This window comes from Protopterus annectens, chromosome 1.part2 (genome assembly GCF_019279795.1).
Source record: "Protopterus annectens isolate FY-2018-M chromosome 1.part2, PAN1.0, whole genome shotgun sequence".
Lineage (NCBI taxonomy): Eukaryota > Metazoa > Chordata > Ceratodontiformes > Protopteridae > Protopterus > Protopterus annectens.
In genome coordinates this window covers 817,195,796-817,216,541 of record NC_056727.1, presented here as the reverse complement: position 1 = coordinate 817,216,541, position 20,746 = coordinate 817,195,796, and the positions used below count along the sequence as shown (strand labels likewise).

Below are 20,746 nucleotides of genomic sequence, written 5' to 3'. Positions count from 1 at the left end.
CTTCCATGCCAACCTGGTCAAATCACTGATGACTCCACCCTAATCTGCTCTGCCCCCTCTCTCCAACTACTGCAAAAGATTACTCAAGAATCCTTTACCTCCGTCGAATCAGTGTTAGCGGACTCATAGCTAATACTCAACTCTAACACAGCTAATGTTATTTCATCCCACAAAATGCCACAGACCCTATATCCCCTTTAAAATGATCTCTTCTAACACCCTCAACTCATCAGTTTCACAAACCAAACTACTAGGAGTTATCATAGATAACAATATGAAATTCAACAAGCACATATAGCGCAAACAATAACAAAAGTACATAAAAACACGGAACCCTTTACAGATGTAAATGCTATCTTACCAATAACAGTAAAGCCATCATCGTTAGAAACCACCTAATTTCTACATTACTCTATGCTTCTCCCATACTAATTAATAAATACAAAGGTGAAAAACAAACTAACCAACTGTTATAACAAAATTGCAAAGTTTGCCACCAACTCAGCCTTCAGGACCCATCATTGTCTAGCCCTCAGACAATTATCGTGGCTGGAATACCAAACTTACTTACCTATAACCCAGCTTTTAACTGCCCACCAAATTCTATACCACCCAGATAAAACCCCTGCCCTACAAGGCCTACTAAACTAATATACAAACAGTGTACTCAGATCCACCAACAAAGCACTCACTTAAGTAACCAAAAGCAGGAATAGCTCAGCTGACTCCCTCTACTCCAGTGCTATTGCTAAAATATGTAATACCCTCCCTCTAGATATCAGGATCCTGGACAGTAAGCTTAATTTTAAAAAACATCTTTGAGCACACTTAGCTCCTGGAATTGTCCTTGCACAGACCCAAGATAACCACTTACCAAAGCAAATTCTGTACCTTACTCCATACTTACTTTCCACTAACATAACTTCGATCTCCCTGCTATACACCCCTCCTCCCCGTTAACATGGAACCACTTATGTCCCATCTGAATACAAACCCCCCTACATCACCCTTCTAATTCAAGCTCACCCCAGAAAGTACTACTCATTGTCTTCTCCTACTGTATCAGTCTCTCACAGGCTGCTACATAGTATATACCCTGATGAACATCAGTTTTTCCCCAAGTCTACACTGGCACAATACCAATTACTTATGCTTGTAAATATATCTGCTGGTAATACCCACCTATTTTGCAACGTAAACTTCTTGTAAAACAGCTATATCCTTTTCAATTGTTCTCTCTGAATTTATGAATTTATCATTTTGCTTTATTTCAACTGTGCTACTAATGTAATGTATTGACAACAGCTATACCAATGGTTCTGTTTTTTGTTTTTTAGCGTACTATTTGTATCTTTATGGTGCTTTTCTCCCCGGCCCTCCGCTGAAAATGGGCTTTTTGCCCAGTCAGAACCTCCCAGTAAACAAATGTAAAATAAAATAAAATAAAATAAATATTGGCCATATAGTGTGGTTTTCTGTGTACTAGACAGCTTTAACAATCACAAGTGATGTGGGAGATTAAGAACATTGTTTGAAGGTGTAGATCAGGCCTGAAAATAGTGACATACCTCCAAAAGTAGGGCTATCCTAAATTGATGCTGAAGTAGGTTTTCTCCTCCAAAACAGGGTCAGTTGAGAGGTCTGTCAGTATTTGATTTTGCAATTTTTTTTTTTGCTGTATTTTCTGCAGAAGTGCACATTTTCTTCTGGTGGCTTATTACAACATGTTTGCAATGTATACAACATTTGGTTGAAGCAAGACCGTGATTTGGGGCAAAGAAGATTATCAAAGACTCTAATACCAGCTACAGTACTAAAAGTGTGAATTCTACACAAGGCAGCAACATGATCTGATTTCTCACACCTGAACACTCAACTACAGTTATTAGTTTGAAAAGAGCAATTAACATATCAACGTATCATTCAAGCATTCCTTAAAATGCTGTTATCAGAAATGACTACTGATAAAAATCAAAGGAAGCAAAACGAAAAATACGGGTTGATGCTGACAGTCAAAAGTAGAGCCTGTCACAGTACTGTTATAAGCTGATGGGGAGAGAGAGAGAATCACAGTAAATACCTTCTCATTAAATTTCTCTCTGTCCCTCTAAAATTACAACAGGGAGAAGAAAGTACTGACTGTAAAACAAAATAACGCAGTGTTGCAGCCCCTTTTCAGGCTATTTTTGGCTATAACAAATTAGAAAATAATAACCTCTTTGATACACAATTATTAGTAAAGCAGGAAAGCTTAAGATGTGCTGAAAAAAGAACAATTGTGTACACTTACCATAAATGTAGAATGTTCGAGTGTATTCACTGTTGCAGTCATCACATTTGGGTTATCTGCTTGCAGTAGCCCTCAGTCGGCCTGATTATCAAAGTCTTGGGTCCTGCGTCGGTTGCTGTCTCATCTTCCATGAGGTCAGGTAGTCAGGGGTATAAAGCATGCAGCCAACGCCATTACATCAGTTTTTCTTGCCCCAGATGTCAGGTGCCCCCCTAATGGGAAGCAATTAAATACATATATGCAAGATTATACCTCCAACAAAAAAGCAAATACACCAAAAAGCTTTTAAGCATAGTAAAGGAGAGTAGAGGTATAGCCAAAATAAGTCAGGGGGCTGGAAGGAGGGTAACCAGGACTGCAACAGTGAATACACTCGAACATCTACATTTATGGTAAGTGTACACTGCACTATGTTCTTTGTGTTTCACTGTTGCAGTCATCACATTTGGGTAGATTCCCAAAGCTAAGGATGGGAGGACGAATTTAGATAGCATTAGGACCAGCTGTAAGGCCCTGCAAGACTGCAGTAGCAAAGCCAGCTCTGGATTTAGAGAAAATTGGCAGATGGTAATGCTTGGTGAAAGTATGTACAGAACTCCAGGTAGCAGCTTCTAGAATGTCCCTGGTAGGGACACCTCTGAGAAAGGCTGTAGAGGTAGATGCAGCCCTGGTTGAGTGTGGACTTATCCCTGTGGGATAGGTTTTCCATGGTGCTTATAGCAGAAATGAATGCAATGGCCTATCCATTTAGAAATGGTTTGCTTTGAAATGGCCTTCCCCTCTGCCCCTGCAGCAAATGCCGCCAGCAGTTGTTCAGATTTCCTTTAAGATTTAGTCCTGTCCAAGTAAAAATCTAAGTTGTCTTTGCACATCTAAGGAGTGCAGTATCTGTTCCCCTTTGTTCTGTGGATTAGAAAAGGTTGGCAAATGAATGGATTGATTAAGAGCCACACTGGATACCACCTTGGGCATGAAGGAGGGATTGGTCCTGATGGACACCCTGTCCTCATGAAAGATGATGAAAGGCTCCACTGCCATAAGGGCCTGTAATTCAGATATCCTTCTTGCTGAAGTGATTGCTAAAAGGAAGGCTGTTTCCAAGAAAGGAATTTTAACTCTGCACTTGCAGCTGGTTCAAAAGGAGGTAGAGTGAGATTTTCCAATACAAAGTTAAGGTTCCAGGCTGGAGTTGGGGCTCTCCTGTGTGGTCTTAAGTTTTTGGCCTCTTTGAGGAACTGCTTGAGCAGTGGATGAGAGAAGAGGGGTGGTTCTGTGTTGTAATGAGCTGAAATGGCTGAGGCATGAATTTTGATGAAGGAAAAAGAAAGGCCCTTGTGAAGCATCTCAGTTAAGTATTGAAGAATCTGAGGTAAATTGGGCGCTGCTGTGCCCATCCCTTGAGTTTGGTTCCAGGAACAGAATCTTTTCCATTTTTCAGCATAAGATTTTCTAGTACTAGGCCTCCTTGCTTCCAAAATGACATCCAACACTTGTTTACTGAGGGATGGTAATGGAGAGATTACGTAATTAGCCAGTCTGCCAGGTTCAGGGTTTGAAGCTGAGGATGCAGAATCTGGCCCTTCTGCTGGGACAGCAGTGTAGGGGTCTGAGGCAGGTGTCATGGAGCCAACAGTGACACACTGCGCAAGAGAGGGTACCAGTGCTGGCGTGGCCAGTCTGGTGCAATCAGTAGAATCAGTATTGTCCTTGGTTTGTCCTGTTTGATTTTTAGTAGCACTTTGAAGAGGAGAGGCAGTGGGGGAAAGGCATAAACTGACAGATTTTTCCAGCTGAAGGACAGGGCATCCAATTTCTAAGCTTGTTTGTGGGGAGTTCTTGTGCAGAATTTGTCCAACTGGTAGTTCTGGGGGCAAACAGGTCTATATCTGGACTTCCCCATTTGTTTATCAACATGTTGAAAGTCTTTGGTTCCAGTTTCCACTCGTGTGGGTTCATGAGATTTCTGCTTAGTTTGTCTGCCAGTGTATTTAGCTTTCTTGGCAGGAACTCAGTCTGTAGATGCAGTTGGTAGCTCAAGGCTGTGTTCCATAAAGCCATGGCTAGTCTGCAGAGGGGGTATATGAATGGGTACCCCCCCCTGCTTGTTTATGTACCAAATAGCAGTGGTGTTTGTCCATCTTTACCATTAATTGTCCTGGAAGAAAGTGGTCCTTGAGGCTGTCAGAGCATTCTGTACAGCTAACATTTTTTTTTACTGATATGCAGGTGCATTTGACTTGGGTTCCATTTGCCCTGAATGCACTTCTCTGGCAGGTGAGCCCCCCATGCATTGTCTGATGCGTCTGTTGTTAGGGTTTGGGTGGCAGGGGGTAGAGTGAATGGTAGTCCTTTGTTTTGGTGGCAGGCCTCTACCCACCAAAGGAACTGTAACTGTTGGCTAGGTAAGATAGGAATCATTGCTTCTAGAGCCTGAGAATGTTGACACCATAGGCTTTTTAGATACCATTGTAGTTTTCTCATATGCAGTCTTGCATATGGAATTAGGAGAATGCAGGAGGCCATGAACCCCAAGGCTTGCAGTATTTGCCTTGTAGATAGCAGGGTTTTTGTGGCCATTAGTTTGAAGTAAGTTGTCAAATGAATCTGTTTCTCTGGCGTGAGGAAAGCCATTTGGGAAGTTGTGTTCAAGCTTGCTCCCAGGAATATAATTCTTTGACAGGGTACAAGATGCGATTTCTTTTCGTTTATGGTGTACCCCAGACAAGTTAGCACCTTTTGTACAAATGCCAGAAAATTCAAAAGTATGTCCTGGCTTTCTGCCTGAATTAGACAATCGTCCAGGTATGGGTATATTTGAATATTTCTTTGCCTGCAAAATGCAATGACTGGAGCTAGGCACTTTATGAATACCCTTGGCGCAGTAGATAAGCCAAAGGGCAGTGCAGAGAACTTATAGTGCATGTAGCCTGCTTTGAAGCATAGGTATCTTCTGCATGATTCCCTGATTGGAATGTGCAGGTAGGCTTCCTTTAAATCCAGTGTTGCCAACCAGGCATCCTTGCCTAGCACAGGAAGCAGCTGGTGAAGGGTTAGCATCTTGAATTTTGGGATCACCAAAAAGGTGTTTAGGACAGAAAGGTCCAGGATAGGATGCTATGAGTTGTCTTTTCTAGGTACCAGGAAAAGTCTTGAGTAGAAACCTTGTCCCTTTTCCTCTTCTGGTACAGTCTGAATAGCCCTTATGCTTAAGAGAGACAGTACTTGTTTTTGAGCCTCTACCCACTAATTTGGGGGTAGATCTGGGCAACCGTTTGAGGTTGGTAACGTGGGCAACCATTTGGGGTTGGTAACGTGTGGAAGTGAAATAGTACAGTTTTGTACCTACCATAAATGTAGATGTTCGAGTGTATACACTGCTGCAGTCATTACACTTGGGTTATCCTGTCGTCAGGCGGTTCCCCAGTTGGCCTGAGTTCCAAAGTCTTGGTCCGACGTCGGTTGCTGTCGCCTCCTCCCTGACGTCAGTGTGACAGGGGTATACAAGATGCAGCCGATGCCATTTTCTTCAGTTTTTCTTGGCCCAGATGTCAGGTGCCCCCAAATAGGTAGGCAATTCAAATTGCTAATAAAACATACATAAGAAAAGCAAACAACAACTTTCAGTTACCAGCAAATACTTCACATAGGTAGTAAAGGGTAGAAGACATAGGTACGTGCCAGCAAGTAAGAGGGGAAGGAGGGAGGGTAACCTGGACTGCAGCAGTGTATACACTCGAACATCGACATTTATGGTAGGTACAAAACTGTACTATGTTCATCATGTTACACTGCTGCAGTCATTACACTTGGGTAGAATCCCAAATCTGAGATAGGGTGGCTGGTTCTATAAGGCATTAGGGGTGGCTATAAGGCCCAGCAGCACTGCAGTGGCAAAGCCAGCTCTGGATTTAGAGTATAGAGGCAGATGGTAATGCTTGGTGAAGGCATGCACAGAACTCCATGTTGCTGCTTCCAAAATATCCTTGGTAGGTACTCCTCTGAGGTAGGCAGGTGAAGTGGCTGTTGCCCTGGTGGAGTGAGCTCTAATGCTACTAGGTACAGGTTTCCCATGGTGTGTATAGCAGAAACATATACAATGTCCTATCCATTTTGAAATAGTCTGTTTTGAAATGGCTCTTCCCTGTGCTCCTGCAGCATATGCTACCAATAATTGCTCAGATTTTCTGAAAGCTTTGGTTTTGTCCAAGTAGAAGCGTAACTGCCTGTGAATGTCCAAAGAATGCAGTAGTCTCTCCCCTATATTCTGAGGTTTTGGATTAAAAAGTTGGCAAGTGAATAGTTTGGTTTAGAGCCACACTTGATACCACCTTTGGCATAAACGTAGGGTTAGTTCTTAAAGACCAGTAAAAAGAGAGGTAGATACTCCACAACAATCGGAGTGAACCAGATGTACCACAAAATAGAAACTGCCAAATAAAAGTAGAAAATCCTTTATTCGAATAAGTAAGCGCTTTCACGTTACTTAGAACGCTTCATCAGACTTCAAGTAAAACAACAACATAGAATCCACGTAAATATCAAAAACACATTCTTAAAAGCCAATGAAAAACATGAATAAATATCACACGACATGAGTAAAACAGGAGGGAGGGGGGAGCAAAGGAATAAATCTCTACAAAGGGACACAAGCATCAACTAATAACCACACATTAAGAATGTAAACATAAAAAAAAGTTCATACAAATAGTTCATAAAGAATAGTAAACATGTTCTTATAAACCACAAATAAAGATAAAAATTAGTTGTAAAAAGTGGTCAAAGGATACTAAAAAATACATTCAACGTTTACATGGCCTATCCATTAAGAAAGGTTTCAGAGATATTTTATTATTAAGGCCATGGCCTTTACTGGCCGCTAACTTAATAATCCACTTTATTTCTTCCTTTTCTGTATTATTATAAATATTACCTAGCCTCTCAGTGACATGTAAACGTCCTATAACCATAAATCTAAACACATGTGTTGAGTCATGATGCAAAATATGACTAGCTAAAGCATTACCCTCATTTTCTCTGTGAATTGCATAAATATGTTCTCTAATTCTTTCCCTCAATGTTCTGTTGGTCTTCCCCACATAGAAACATTGACACTTTTTACATAGAGCTAGATATATCACATTCCTTGATTTACAGTCTGCATACTCATTGAACTCACATCTAACCCCAGTATCTGGGTGTTGAAAAGTATTAGAATTCATTATAAATTCACATTGATTACAACCACGACAAGCGTGTGTTCCCTTTCCTTTGTGAATTGATCCTATTCCTTGTTTTCTTATCATAACAAAGCATCCGCTTCAGAGACTTAGTGTTTCTATAACTAAACGCAGGATTATCACCTACTAGTTCCTTAATGTTTTCGTCCAATAATAAAATATTCCAATTTTTCTTAATTATATTCACAATAGAAGTATTATTGTTAGTGAATGGAATAACTATCCTTCTTTTCCTCTCTCTCCTTCTAACAGTTTGCTCAGATGTAGTATTATCACTTCTAATATAAGGTAGAGCTATATGCTCACGTTGTACATCATGTAAGATCCGGAGATCCCTGCCATGATATCCTCTATCTGTGAACTCTTGCTCCATCACTGCAATTGCATTATGGAAAGCTGAATCTTCACTTATTACACGAGAGTGACGTATAATTTGATTCTTAATGATATTCTTATGTATGTGAGGAGGGTGCATACTGTCTCTATGTAGGACAGCATTCCTCCTACATGGTTTCCTATATATTTCTGTTGTCAATATGCCTTTATCTTTCTTCAATGTAACATCTAGAAAATCAATTTTAGTCTGTGATACTGTGCTAGTTAATGTTAAAAAAGTTGTGGTCCCATTTATATACATAATAAAGTCATCTAAACTTTCCAGAGCTCCTCCCCAAATCAAGAAAACATCATCCACAAGACGTTTGTAATACTTAATAAATTTTGAGAACCTCAGATGTTCTAATATACAAGTAGCCTCCCAGTATGCCAATACTAAATTAGCATATGAGTTGGCACATGAAGTGCCCATCGCCACACCTCTTGTTTGAAGATAACATTCATTGTCAAAGGTAAACACATTGTTATTCAGAACAATCTCTAGTAACATTGTAATTTTCATAACAAGACTATTATTCATTTCTTTACTCAGGAGATATAACCTCTAAAAGTCAATCCCTACATCATTCGGTATGCATGTAAATAGAGACGATACGTCTAACGTTACCATATAATCCGACTCTACTAGCTTATTATTTTCATTATAAGGTGAGAGAGTTTCAAGGAATTGTTTCGTATCACATAAAACTGAATTTGTGGAATCAATTATAGGTCTCAGGCTTTTCTCCAAATAAATAGACATAGTCTCCGTCAACCAGCCTCTTCCCGAGACTATAGGTCTAAGTGGAGGATTATTCATGATCTTATGTATTTTGGGTAAACCTCTAATCTACCTTACCCTGTATTTGAGTGTGTTTTTTCTGCTACTTAGTTCTTAAAGACACCCTGTCCTGGTGGAAAATGAGGAAAGGTTCCACTGCCATTAGTGCCTGTAATTCTGAAACTCTTCATGCTGATGTTATTGCCAGGAGCAGAGCAGTTTTCCAAGAGATATATTTTAATTCTGCTGTGTTAGTTGGCTCAAAAGGAGGTAAAGTTAAATTTTCCAAAACAAAGTTGAGGTCCCAAGTTGGAGTAGGTGCTCTACGGGGCGGTCTTATGTTTATAGCCCCTCTGAGGTACTGTTTTAGCAAAGGATTAGAGAAAATTGGTGGATCCGTGTTGTAATGAGCAGAGATGGCAGAGGCGTGGATCTTGATGGATGAAAAGGAGAACCCTTTGTCCAGCATCTCAGTTAAATATTGTAGTATCTGAGGAATGTTTGGAACAAGAGGGTCAAGGTCGTGAGCCTGCTTCCAGGCACAGAATCTCTTCCATTTATCCGAATAAGCTTTCCTGGTACTAGGCCTTCTGGCCTCCAGAATGACATCCATAACAGCTCTTGTGAGAGGCATTGCTTGCTTGACTAAGGAATCTTCCATGCAGCTAGGTTTAAGGTCTTTAGCTGGCTGTGAAGTATTTGATTGTTGTGCTGAGTCAGCAGATGTGGGATTTGAGGCAAAATCCAGGGTGGTCCTTGTGCTAAGTTCTTTAAGATTGGGTACCAGTGCTGGGGTGGCCAGTCTGGTGCAATCAGGATCATCTTTGGCTCTTCTTGCCTGGCTTTTATGAGTACCTTTGGAAGGAGAGGTAGTGGTGGGAAAGCGTATACTTGTAGGTTTTTCCAGCTGAATGAGAGGGCATCCACTTTCCATGCTTGTGGATGGTAACTCCTTGTGCAGAATTTCTGTAGCTGGCAGTTCATTGTGGATGCAAACAGATCTATGTCCGGGCTCCACCATTTCTGTGTTATCATTCTGAATATTTGTGGATTCAATTCCCATTCGTGGGGATCCATGATGTTTCTGCTTAAGTTGTCTGCCAGTGTGTTTTTCTCTCCTGGCAGGAATTGTGCTTGCAGATGAACTTGATAGTTTAGAGCTGTGTTCCACAAGGTCATGGCTTGTCTGCAGAGGGGGTAGGAGTGAGTGCCCCCTTGCTTGTACCACATAACTGTGGTGTTGGCTGTCTTTAGTAGTAGTTGTCCTGGATGCAGCAGGTCCTTGAAAGCTATAAGGGCATTCTGTACAGCTAGCATCTCTTTTTGATTGATGTGAACATGCCTTTGTTCTGCGGGCCACTTGCCCTGAATACAGTTTCCTGCCATGTGTGCTCCCCAGGCGTAATCCGATGCATCTGTTGTCAGTGTTTGCCTGGCTGTGGGTTGAGTAAAAGGCTGTCCCTTGTTGAGGTGACAAGCTAGAGCCCACCATCGAAACTCCTGTTGAAGGCAAGGAATTTGTGGTACAACTGTTTCCAAACTTTGACAGTGTTGAGACCATACACTCTTTAGGTACCATTGCAGTTTCCTCATATGCAGTCTGGCATATGGAATTAGTAGTATGCAAGATGCCATGTAACCCAAGGCCTGCAGAATTTTTCTTGCAGGGAGTAGGGTCTTTGCTGCCATCAATTGAAAATATTGAGTCAGTTGTCCTTGCTTGTCTGGCGTGAGATAAGCCATCTGGGCCATTGTGTTCAAGCTGGCACCCAGGAATATTATCTCTTGTGAGGGCACTAGTTTTGATTTCTTTTCGTTTACTGTGTACCCCAGGCAACTTAATAACTTTTTTACAAATGCCAGATGCTTTAGAAGAATGTCCTTGCTGTCTGCTTGAATCAGGCAGTCGTCCAGGTACGGATAAATTTGAATTCCTTTCTGTCTGCAAAATGCAATTACTGGTGCCAGGCACTTTGTGAAGACCCTGGGTGCAGTAGATAAACCAAAGGGCAGTGCAGAGAATTGATAGTGCATTGAACCAGCTATGAATCTGAGGTATCTTCTGCAGTTTTGTCTGATAGGGGCATGCAGGTATGCCTCCTTGAGGTCCAAGGTCACGAGCCAAGCTTTCTTGCCCAGCATGGGAAGAAGCTGCTGTAGTGTCAACATTTTGAATTTTGGAACATCCAGGTAGGTGTTTAGAGAAGATCCAGAATGGGCCTCCAGGCTTTGTCCTTTCTGGGGACCAGAAAGAGTCTTGAGTAAAATCCTTGTCCTTGCTCCTATGGTGGTACCTTTTGAATAGCTCTCATGTCCATGAGTGCTGTAATTTGTTTTTGAGCCTCTGCCCATTGATTTGGTGGCAGATTTGGCATTCCTTTTAACCTTGGCAGAGTGTGAAAGTGGAACCTGTAACCTTGAGATACAATGTTGAGAACCCATTTGTCTTTGGTGATCGTATGCCAATTGTGATAGAAAAGTGCCAGTTTTCCTCCCAAGGGGGCTGCCAAGAGAGAGCTGTTTGGCAGATGTAGTGGGAAGTTATTGGGGCTGCTTTTTATATGGTTGGGGCCTGTCTTCCCCTTCTTTCTGGCCTGATGCACCCCATTGTCGAGGCCTGTAAGGACCTTGTGGTTGACCTCTAGCTCTTGGACATCTGTATCTGTCCCTTTGAGGTCTGTCTGTAACTGGAAAGGACCAATTCTTTGTTGGCAAATTTCTGCTAAATCGAGGAGGCTGAACCTGTAAGAAATCCTTCACCGTTTGCATAGATTTTGCCTTATCCTCCATTTTCTTTAATACCTCTTCTGCCTTAACTCCAAATAACACATCCTGCTGCAAAGGTGCATCCAATAATTTTGCTTTAACAAGATCTGGTAAAATATGTTCTTTTAATCAAGCATGTCTTCTAATGACAGAGCCTATAACTGCTGCTCTACAGGAGGCCTCTAAAGAATCAAAACCACATTGCAAAGTATGTTTTCCCACTTGTTCAGCTGCATGCAATAAATCCTGCAATTCTTTAAAATTAGGAGGATCTGAATCTGGAAGCATTTTTTGTTTCAACTGAGACATCAAAAATTGCTGATATTTTAGCATGTGAATCTGGCAATTTAAGGCTCTCATTGCTAAAGTTGCAGACGTATATACTTTCTTTCCCCATCTGTCTAATGCTCTGGAATCTCTGTCAGAGGGAACTGGATTCTTGGCTGATGAGGCCTTAACTCCTTTGGGTCCCTGAGAAATAGTTTCAGGGTCAGCAACAGGGCTTTTATACAGAAATTTGTGTGAGTCAGGGACTCTGTAGTATCTGTCAGGTTTAACTGGGGTTAGAGGTAAGGAATCAGGATTTAAGCTGGATTCAGTATACACATCATCCACAATATCTAACACTGGCGGAATAGCAAGGTGTCTGTGTTGAGGTAATAAAATAAAGTCTCTGAGCCTTTTCTTGGATTCTGAGTAATCCTGGCCTTCCCAATGGAAATGCTCCCTCATGGTATGTAAGGTTTCCCCAAAGGAGTAGTCCTCAGGCGGAGAGGCTGATGGAATTGATTCCTCAGCATCAGAATCCTCATAAGGGGGTAAAGAATATCCTAGGTCTGAGGATGAATCTGAAGAAATGGACACCTGGTCGGATGAGTCATAGTCTGCATCCTGTCTAGGCCTTTTATCAGGAGGGGGATGGAACCCCCTGATCAGGGTGATTAGGTCTTCGGCCATTTTGAGCATTTGTTTCTTAGGCATGGAAGCCTGTCCTGGAGAATGCTGTATTTGTTTCTTTGTTTTTAAAGGGGGCTTAGACTTAGCAGAGGGTTTAATGCTCAACTGAGTAGGTCTGAAAACACCCTCTGAAGCTGCGGGTTGCTCAGCTACTCCGGATCCCTCTGGAGGGTTAGTTTCTGTAGGCTGAAAAACTTGTGCGTCCGAAGGCCCAGCCATCTCTACGTGGGAGTCGGAGGTGGCTTGTGGTTCTGTAGAAGCGGTCATCAGTGACTGAGAAGGTGCCTCTCTGAAAAACGGAGAACCAGCGACTGGCCTAGAAGAGGCTTCGTCGTCAGTTTTGGGCCTCGGATGCCTGTCCTTGTCTTTGCGCTTTTTATGTATTCTGGTCGTCGGAAGTTCCGATGGCATGGCGTAATTGAATTTTCTGCCAAAATAATGTCGGGCAAAATCAAACCGACGTTTAGTAGTGCGCTTGTTAAACCTAGCACAAAAGTGACAACCAGTGACGTTGTGGTCTGGGCGTAGGCATGGGATACAATAGGAATGGAAATCCTTATGAGGTATTTGCTTCCCACAAGAAATACAATTATTAAGTTTTACTGACATCAGTCTGATGCAAGAAAAAGTTTCCCCAACAGGGTACTTAGCTTTGTAGAAGACTTCAGTTCTGGATTCGGAAAGAAAATCTCAGGAGTCGGCCGACCGGCACTTGCGAACTGCTTTTGCTCCGGGCACCGCATGGCAAGAAAGACTGAAGAAAATGGCGTCGGCTGCATCTTATATACCCCTGTTGCACTGACGTCAGGGAGGAGGCGACAGCAACCGACGCCGGACCAAGACTTTGGAACTCAGACCGACTGGGGAACCGCCTGACGGCAGGATAACCCAAGGGTAATGACTGCAGCAGTGTAACAAGATGAACATCTGTATCCTTAGGAAACTATATTTAAAACCCATTTGTCCTGGGTAACGAGTTTCCAGTTTTTTGCCTGCAGAGCAATCTTTCCTCCTAAAGGAGCAGTCAGATGAGAAGGGCTTGGTAGTTTTAAAGTAAAGTCATTGAGACAGTTTACCATAGGGGGAGTCTTACTACTCCCTGGTTTGGAAGTGGGAGCCCCCCACTGTTTAGTCCTGTGTGTAGCCTGGGACTGAAGCCTGGGTGTTCTGCTGGTTCTGGGTTTGGACTGAGAAGGCCTGGAAGAGGCAGGAAAGGACCAATTCTTAGAGGGCCAATGCCTACTAAATCTTGGAGGCTGAACTTGTAGGAAATCTTTAACAGTTTGCATAGATTTAGCTTTTTCCTCCATCTTTTTAAGTACTTCTTCTGCTTTGTTGCAGAACAGGTGGTCCTGATTTAAGGGAACATCCAGCAATTTAGCTTTAACATGATCTGGCAAAGATTGCTCCTTAAGCCAAACACGCCTTCTAAGTACAGACCCAGTGAGAGCAGCCCTACAAGATGCCTCTAGTGAATCAAAACCACATTGCAAAGTATGTTTTCCAACTTGTTCAGCAGAATGCATTAAATCCTGTAAACCCGTATTTTCAGCACAGTCAGGAAACAACATCACTTTCTGTTTAAGCAATCCAATAATATGCTGCTGATACTTTAACATATGAAACTGGCAGTTTGGGCCCTAATAGCCAAGGTTGCAGAAGTGTATACCTTCTTAACCCATCTATCCAGCGCCCTGGAATCTCTCTCAGAGGGGGTAGGATTTTTGGCAGTAGTAGCCTTAATGCCCTTGGGTCCCTGTGAAATGGTCTCAGGATCCACAGTAGGATTTTTAAAAAGGAACTTGTGAGAGTCAGGAACCCTGCAATATCTATCAGGTTTTCTGGGAGCAGGATGTAAAGAGTCAGGGGCCAAGCTAGATTCCTAAAAGGCATTATCAACAATGTCTAGTATGGGGAGGGGGGCAGCTAAAGGCCTGTGTTGGGGCAGGAGTAAGAAATCCCTAAGTCTCTTTTTAGAATCAGAGTAATCCTGGCTTTCCCAATGAAAATGCTCCCTAAGAGTATGCAAGGTTTCACCAAAAGAGAAATCCTCTTGAGGGGAAGCAGAGGGAATAGAGTCCTCTGCATCAGAATCCTCATAGGAAGATAAGGGTAAATCCTGGTCATCAGAGGAAACAGAAATTTCAGAATCCTGATCAGAAGTATCATAAACAAATTCAGTCGTAGGTCGCTTAGGGGGGAAAGTTGGCTTCCCCTGTTTAAAGTAATAAGGTCTTCAGCCATTCTTATCATTTTGTTTTAGGCATATAGGCCTGACCATGTGGTCTGGGCGTCGGTTTTCTAGGCATGGCTCGAGTTTTAGGCCTCGAAGAAGAAGATGGCATCGGTTTAATATGCAAGTTAGTAGGCCTGAATACACCCTCAAAAGCCGGTGTCTGCACAGTGGCTCTGGAGCCATCCAAGGTAGAGACATCCGCAGGTTCCACAGTTGAAGCATCTCGTGGCATACCGGACTCCGAATGGGTCTCAGTAGAGGCCTGCGAATCTGAAGTAGCATGTATCAGGGGCTGCGAAAGTGCCTCACTGAGTACCGGTGAACTGGCGACTAGTTTAGGAGAAGCGTCGTCGGCAGCTTTGGACCTAGGCAGGCTGTCTCTGTCTTTATCTTTGCATTTTTTCGGAATGTCGGTAGTCGGATGGCTTACCGAAGACATAGCTGGATAATTGAACCGAGTACCAAAATATTTAGAAGCGTAAATATACCAACGATGAATAGTTCTTTGTTTAAATAAGGCACAAAACTGGCAGCGAGGTATGTCGTGGTCAGGGCCTAGGCAAGGAATACAGTATGAATGAAAATCTTTATGAGGTATTTGCTTTCCACAAGAAATACAATTACTGACTTTTACGGACATCGGTTTAGAGCAAGAAAAAGTTTCCCCAACGGGGTACCTAGCTTTAGTTGAAGACTTCAGTTCTGAAACTGGAAAATGAAAATTTCAGGAGTCGGCCGACCGGCACTTGCGAACTGCTTCTGCTTCGGGCAATGCACAGCAAGAAAGACTGATGTAATGGCGTCAGCTTCATGCTTTATACCCCTGACTACCTCATGTCATGGAAGATGAGACAGCAACCAACGCAGGACCTAAGACTTTGATAATCAGGCCGACTGAGGGCTACTGCAAGCAGATAACCCAAATGTGATGACTGCAACAGTGAAACACGAAGATCATATGTTTGGGTGCGGTTATCATTCAAAGGGCTGCAGTCATTCCCTGAAATCACCCAACCTCAAGTCACACCTGTTCATATATAATAGTTTGAGCTGGCATTTGTTTGTGAAGGTTGCATTACTTACATGGCAGCCAGTTGTGGATGGTATGAGGATGGTGCACCTCAGAAAAAAAGTAAACCAGATGTCACACACACTGCTTTCTCCAAGGTGCACCAAACTCACAAAGAGAACAATCAAATAAGGGGTATGGTCTTGTCCCTCCCACAGGGGAACAAGGGGACTTGCCCTCCCTGCAAAAAATACAGTGTGTTGCACATACAAAATGACAACCTCGACTACTGCCAAATTGTGCGCACATGTAAACAGTTGCACAGATGCATCTGTCCCCCTCAGAAATAAATGCAATGCCAAGTTTAAACGATAAACACCTATGGCAGGACCCATAAATAAACAGGCTCTAGAATAAAATAAATAAATACATACATAAATAACTCACTACACACAAAAAGAAATCTAGCTCTCAACATGGCAAAAATTCTCTTGTTAAACTACACAAACTCCAGACCCCTCACATACAGAGCTTCATTACACCCCATTGTATCAGACCTATTACACATTCATAAGTCCTGAGGTATTATAAACAAAAATCCAAGAGATCTCAATCGGTTTTACAATGTAAATAAAACATGTTGGGAGGATAGGTATGCATCACAGAGAATACTGCTTCTACCAAACCATCTTTCACTCCACAAAAAGCAAAGTACTTCTCTTACCCTATTCAAACGCTTGGATGAATGGATTGGTAACCACAAATTCTAAACGTCCCAACATATCCTTGTCTGGCATTTCTCTAGGACATGCAGAATATAAGGGTTAGAAACTACGATGGGAATGTAAGGTTAGGCTTGTTAGAGATCAGTATTCTACTAAGTACCGATGAACCTACATCCAAAGGCCAGAAGGGAAAATTCCAAGGCAAATTCATAACATGCTATAATGAAATGCAAATTGATGCACCTGAAAATGTTGTCAGCTTCTGAAAATTTGAAGCTGTGCAAGAGCAGTAAAATTCCTCAAAACAGAAATTCATAACAATACTGAACTTGTTCATAAAATGGCACCCCCTCAAAAAGAAAAAAAAGAAACCGACAATAAGAATCTAGAGGCAAAATAAGTAAGTAATGTTCATGCTGTGGTACTAAGTTAATAAGCAATAAATCTGTTATGTTATGCACTATCCATTCAGTTAAGTTTTCTTCACACTGGAGGAAGTGGACAGCAATTGGGGTCCTCTACTTCCTAAAGTAATAGGAAATGTATTTAAACAGAAACTCTTAAATCACGTTCACAGCAGTTTCTGAAACTACAACATCAAATCTGTGGATTCAGATACAAAGTGTAACTTGTATTTATGTTGTTTTTTTCTACAAATATGTTTGGTTATCGCTAAAAAAAACCCCACTTGATTTAACATTTTTTTCAGAATGAGTGCCTCCATTAAGTATTTGTAACACTGTGCCCTTGTCAGCTACTGAATTTATTACATTTCTCCAATACTGGGTTATCTACCAGGCAAAGCAGGTACCAGGTTACAGCATGGAAGCTCTGGGATGGGGATGAAAATTACAGTTGTGTACACATACCATAAATGTAGATGTTCGAGTGTATTCACTGTTGCAGTCATTACATTTGGGTAATCCTGCTGGCAGGTTGCCCTTAGCCGGCCTGAATTCCAGTGTCTTGGGTCCTGCGTCAGCTGCTGTTGCCCCTTCCCTGACGTCAGGTCGTCAGGGGTATAAAAGAAGCAGCCAACGCCATTTTCTTTAGTTTTTCTTGCCCCAGATGTCAGGTGCCCCCCAAAAGGGTTGCCAAAATTTAGATATGTATAATTACATGCACCAATATAAAAGTACAGTTTTGTGCCTACCATAAATGTAGATGTTCGAGTGGTTATGCTGCTGCAGTCATCACACTTGGGTTATCCTGCCGTCAGGCGGTCCCGCAGTTGGCCTGAATTCCAAAGCCTTGGTCTGGCGTCGGTTGTCATCGCTTCTTCCCTGACGTCAGAGCGGCAGGGGTATAAAAGAGGCAGCCAACGCCATTTTCTTCAGTTTTTCTTGCCCCAGATGTCAGGTGCCCCAAACTAAGAAGGCAAAATAAGAAGCTTGCAAAACATACCTTAGTGCAAAGCAGTGGTACTAGTTGTAAGCAAATACACCACATAGACATGCATCCCAAAGATAGAAGTACATGGAGGTATAAGAAAAGCCTGGTTAGGTAGAGGGGATGGACTGCAGCAGCATAACCACTCGAACATCTACATTTATGGTAGGTACAAAACTGTACTATGTTCATCGTGCTATGCTGCTGCAGTCATCACACTTGGGTAGAGTCCCAAAGCTATGGTTGGGTGGTAGGAGCTAAACTGGGTTAGGTGCAGCTAAGATGCCCTGCAGAACTGCAGTGGCAACCCCAGCTCTGGTTTTTGAGTACAGAGGAAGGTGGTAATGCTTGGTGAAGGTGTGCACTGAACTCCAGGTAGCTGCCTCCAGAATGTCCTTTGTTGGGACTCCTCGGAGGAAGGCTGCTGAGGTTGCTGTAGCCCTGGTGGAGTGAGACCTAATACTAGCAGGCACTGCTTTCCCGTGGTGTGAGTAACAAAAGCGGATGCAATGTGCTATCCATTTGGAGATGGTCTGTTTTGAAAAAGCCTTTCCTTCTGAGCCTGGTGCATAGGATACAAGGAGTTGGTCAGATTTTCTGAAGGCCTTTGTCCTGTCCAAATAGTAACGTAACTGTCTGTGAATGTCCAAAGAGTGAAGGAGTCTTTCTCCTTTATTCTGTGGGTTTGGATAAAAGGTGGGCAAGTGTATGGTCTGATTGAGAGCCACACTGGATACCTACCTTTGGCATGAAGGAAGGGTTGGTGCGTAAAGATACTCTGTCCTGATGGAAAATGATGAAAGGTTCCACTGCCATAAGTGCCTGTAGTTCTGCGACTCTGCGTGCTGAGGTGATAGCCAGCAGCAGGGCTATCTTACATGACAAGTATTGAAGCTCTGCTGAAAAGGCTGGTTCGAAAGGAGGAAGTGTTAACTTTTCCAGAACAAAATTTAGATCCCAAGTTGGAGTAGGTGGTTTTCTGGGGGGGTCTTATATTTTTTGCCCCTCTGAGAAACTGCCTTAGCAAAGGATGAGAGAAAATGGGAGGAACCGTATCATATTGAGCTGAAATGGCAGAAGCATGGATCTTTATGGATGAGAAAGCAAGGCCTTTGTGTAGCATCTTAGTTAGATATTGGAGTATGTGCGGAATATTTGGGATGCCAGGATTTAGGCTTCTGGCCTGGCTCCATAAACAAAATCTTTTCCATTTGTCTGAGTAAGTTTTTCTGGTGCTGAGTCTCCTGGCCTCCAAAATGACATTCTGGACATCCTTTGAGAGAAGTGTTGTTTGATAATTTACGGTATTTTCCATGCAGCTAGATTTAAGGTCCTTAGCTGACTGTGAAGGATCTGAGAGTTTTGTTGGGTTAACAGCAGAGGGCATTGAGGTAAGATCCATGGAGGGCTGTGAGTCAAGTTTCGTAGTAGTGGGTACCAGTGTTGACGTGGCCAGTCCGGGGCAATGAGGATCATCTGTGGTCTCTCTGATCTGGTTTTCAGTAATACCTGGGTGAGTAGAGGCAGAGGTGGGAAGGCGTAGACTGACAATGCTGTCCAACTGAATGATAGGGACTCCACTTTCCAGGCCAGGGGATGGTAAGTCCTTGTGCAAAATTTTTGTAGCTGGCAATTGTTGGTTGAGGCAAACAGATCTATGTCTGGTGTTCCCCACCTTTGAGTTATCATTGAGAATACTTGTGGGTGTAGTCTCCACTCGTGAGGGTCTGTCAAATTTCTGCTTAATTTGTCTGCCAAAATGTTTTCTTTTCCTGGCAGGAATTGTGCTTGCAGTTGTACTTGGTAAGTTAATGCTGTGTTCCACAAGTTCATTGCCTGTCTGCATAGTGGGTAGGAGTGCGTCCCTCCTTGTTTGTTTATGTACCACATAACTGTGGTGGTGTCCGTCCTTATTAGAAGTTGTCTTAGATGCAAAAGGTCCTTGAATGCTGTTAGTGCATTTTTTACAGCTAACATCTCCTTTTAATTGATGTGTAGTTGCCCTTGGTTTGCAGACCATTTGCCCTGTATGCATTGTCCTGCCATGTGTGCACCCCAGGCGTAGTCTGATGAATCTGTTGTCAAGGTTTGGTTTGGTGGAGGTGAGACAAAAGGAAGGCCCTTGTTTGCTTGGCATGCTTGAGCCCACCATAGAAACTCTTTTTGAAGGCAAGCAATGAGAGTTATAGTTGCTTCGAGGCTGTGTCTGTGTTGGGACCATACACTTTTTAGGTACCATTGTAGTTTTCTCATATGCAGCCTTGCATATGCAATTAGTTGAATGCAGGATGCCATGTACCCCAATGCCTGCATGAATTTCCTTGCAGTGAGCTGGGTAGAAGTTGCCATCTTTTTGAAGTACTGAGCCAGTTGTTTTTGCTTGTCTGGCGTGAGGCAAGCCATCTGGGCCGTTGTATTCAAGCTGGCACCCAGGAAAATTATTTCTTGTGAGGGTATTAGTTTTGACTTCTTTTTGTTTACTGTGTACCCTAGGCAACTTAGCAACTTTGTTACAAATGCCAGATGCTGTAGTAGGATGTCTTTGCTGTCCGCTTGGATCAGGCAGTCGTCCAGATATGGATAAATTTGTATTCCTCGCTGTCTGCAGTATGCAATTACTGATGCCAGGCATTTCGTGAATACTCTGGGTGCAGTAGATAAGCCAAAGGGCAATGCAGAGAATTGATAATGCGTTGTGGCTGCCAAAAATCTGAGGTATCTTCTGCAATCTTGTCTGATAGGAACATGCAGGTATGTCTCTTGGAGGTCCAACGTTACCAGCCAAGACTCCTTGCCCAGCATGGGAAGAAGCTGCTGTAGTGTGAGCATTTTGAATTTGGGAATATCCAGGTACTCGTTTAGAATTCAAAAGGTCTAAGATGGGTCTCCAGGCTTTGTCCTTTCTTGGTACTAGAAACAGTTTTGAGTAAAATCCTTGACCTTGCTCTTTTGCAGGTACCTTTTGAATTGCTTTCATGTTC

General features: G+C 42.7%; 1 protein-coding gene across 2 annotated transcripts in view; it reads right to left on the bottom strand.

Moving 5' to 3' along the window:
* FEZ2 (fasciculation and elongation protein zeta 2) overlaps window positions 1-20,746 on the bottom strand; it is a 1,097,840-nt gene that overhangs the window by 673,416 nt on the left and 403,678 nt on the right. The gene's annotated exons all lie outside the window — the stretch shown is intronic.